Here is a 3271-nt window from a genome sequence, read left to right as displayed (position 1 = left end):
TTCATATTGGCTCCCACATATTCTACGAAGATCTTCATCGGTCAAACCGCATAACAACATACGTTGTTCCCTTTGTCATCGGTATGTTACTTGCCCGAGATTCGATCATCGGTATCTCAATACCTAGTTCAATCTCATTATCGGCAAGTCTCTTTATTCGTTCCATAATGTATCATCTTGTATCTAACTCATTAGTCACATTGCTTGCAAGGCTTATAGTGATGCGCATTACCGAGAGGGCCTAGAGATACCTCTCCGACAATCAGAGTGACAAATCCTAATCTCGATCTATGCCAACTCATCAAACACCATCGGAGACACCTGTAGAGCATCTTTATAGTCACCCAGTTACGTTGTGACGTTTGATAGCACACTAAGTGTTCCTCCGGTATTCGGGAGTTGCATAATCTCATAGTTATAGGAACATGTATAAGTTATGAAGAAAGCAATAGCAACAAACTAAACGATCATCGTGCTAAGCTAACGAATGGGTCAAGTCAATCACATCAATCTCTAATGATGTGATCCCGTTCATCAAATGACAACTCTTTGTCCATGGCTAGGAAACTTAACCATCTTTGATTAACGAGCTAGTCAAGTAGAGGCATACACTACAGGAATCAGCTACTTTGCCGTCTGCCACGGCAGACGGCAAAGGTAAGGATGGCGGAGGGCAAAGGCCTTTGCCGTCTGCCGTGGACGGCAAAAGGCTTCGGCAAAGTAGGCTACGGTAAAGAGCTTCTTTGCCGTCTGCTTTCTGAAGCGGACGGCAAAGGGGCCTTTGCCATCAGCGGCGGACGGCAAAGAAAGCCGACGGCAATAAATTCACCGTTAGTCCGTTAGGCATCTAACGACAGCCTTTGCCGTCCGCCGCTGACGGCAAAGAGCATCAAGCCTTTGCCATCTGCCACTGTAGGCAAACTGACCAAATGGGTCAGCTGCTAGGAAGCACAGGTGGTTGCCACATGGCTTCTTTGCCGTCCGCGGCGGACGGCAAAGAGCCCGTTGCCATCGGTGGCAGACGGCAAAGAGCCTGCATTGCCTCTTTTTACTGTTTTTTCTTATACCCAACCATTTTCACAGCAAATAGATGATACATATATATTTTTCACATGGCAAGTTCACAGCAAACATATGATATCCAACACATATAATTTCATCATACATACATAGTTCCATCAACCATACATAGCAAGTTCCACATACATGCATCCAACCATACATGTTACGATAGTGTCATCCTACCATACATGCATAGTTCATCGATACAAAAGAAACATAGTTCATCCAAACAAGCACTCCATCTATAAAAGCACAAATGGAAAAGAAGCACTCCATCCATGCAAGCTTCCGTGAATTAAATCAAATCTGCAAAATGATAAACAAGATGTTAGAAAAAGAAGAAGAAAATGAAGAAGAAGAAGAAGAAGACTATGAGAAGTAAGCATACTTAAGTAAAATGGAGCTAACCTAGAAGAAAATGAAGAAGAAGAAGAAGACTAGAAGAATACTAGAAGAAGACTAGAAGAGTACTAGAAGAAGAAGAAGAAGAAGAAGAAGACTATAATTAAGCTTATTATGTAAACTTGGTCATTTTGTGCTAACATAAGTAATTTTGGAGTTAACCTATAGGAAACTAAGCATATTAGGCCTTGTACAATGGGAGATGCTTAGAGGGGTGCTTAGAAAAATAAACCGAGATTTTCTGAAGCACCGGTGCCTATTTCTACAGGAGAGACGCTTAGTTAAGCGTCTACCCTGTACAAATAAGCACCGGTGCTTAAGAAAAGTCTGGTTTATTTCTCTAAGCACCTCCCCTAAGCACCTCCCATTGTACAGGGCCTTAGAGATAACTTAGCATATTAGAGCCAACTTAGGTAAAATGGAGCCAACCTAGCTAATTATGCCATCTTTGAGTGAACTAAGCATATTAGAGCTAACTTATAGCTAACTTATGTCATTTTGGAGAAGAAGAAGAAAAAGAAGAAGACTATAATTAAGCTTATTATGTAAACTTGGTCATTTTGTGCTAACATAAGTAATTTTGGAGCTAACCTATAGGAAACTAAGCATAGTAGAGATAACTTAGCATATTAGAGCCAACTTAGGTAAAATGGAGCCAACCTAGCTAATTATGCCATCTTTGAGTGAACTAAGCATATTAGAGCTAACTTATGTCATTTTGGAGAAGAAGAAGAAAATGAAGAAGAAGAAGAATATATGCCATTTATGAGCTAATTTAGGTGAAATTGATCGTTTGTGAGCTAACCTAGGTGAAATGGATCGTTTATGAGCTAATCTAGGTAAAATGGGTCATTTTAGAGCTAACTTGGGTAAAATGCATCATTTTGGAGCTAACCTAGGTAAGATGGGTCATTTTGGAGCTAACCTAGGTAAGATGGGTCATTTTAGAGCTAACATAGGTAAAATGGATCATTTTGGAGCTAGTCTAGGTAAAATGGGTCATTTTAGAGCTAACTTGGGTAAAATTGATCATTTATGAGCTAACTAAGGTAAAATGGGTCATTTTAGAGCTAACTTGGGTAAAATGGATTGTTTATGAGCTAACTAAGCTAATTATGCTAAGTCTAGGTCATTGTGGTAAGCATATTGGAGGAAATAAGGCTAAGTCTAGGTCTTTATGCATTTGTTAAGCAAAACACTAGAGAAACTTACCATGATCATGGAGGTGTAGGAGCGGGCAGGCTCGTGCCGGTAGCTGGAGAAGGATCGTGCGATGCTTGTCTGGAGTTACGCTGCACCAAAGATCATTTCCAATGTCTCGTTAGCATGATGACACTCAAATGTTAAGACTAGCAAGTAATGTCCATTCAAATTAAACTCACCGTGGTCCCAGGAGCAATCACTGGCATCGGCGGAGCGGTCTGACCGGTCTTCTCGCACACAGACTGCACATTTGGTTTTGACGACTCAGTCATACTAGTTAGTAATGAGACAAACACTACATGAATGTTTTGGCTAATCTGCAGACGAAACTTACCACAAGGAGCTCGTACATGGCCCTTGCCTGCATGTCATTCCGTGCCCTCTCCTCCTCCAACATCTTTGTCGTCCTCTCCTCCAACTCCCGCTGCCTCTCGGCCGCCTCCGCCAGAAGATTCTCCGTTCTATCTCTCTCACTCTGTATAGCAGCCTGCAACACCACTCCTCGTTACCATTTGTAATCATTGATGGAAGCACACACAATGTAATGGAGAAAGATAGCTGAGTACGTATAACTAACCTTGATGGCGAGTTGGACTGGCCGTTC

This window comes from Aegilops tauschii, chromosome 2 (genome assembly GCF_002575655.3).
Source record: "Aegilops tauschii subsp. strangulata cultivar AL8/78 chromosome 2, Aet v6.0, whole genome shotgun sequence".
In the NCBI taxonomy this organism is placed as follows: domain Eukaryota; kingdom Viridiplantae; phylum Streptophyta; class Magnoliopsida; order Poales; family Poaceae; genus Aegilops; species Aegilops tauschii.
Note: the sequence above shows the minus strand (reverse complement) of the source record.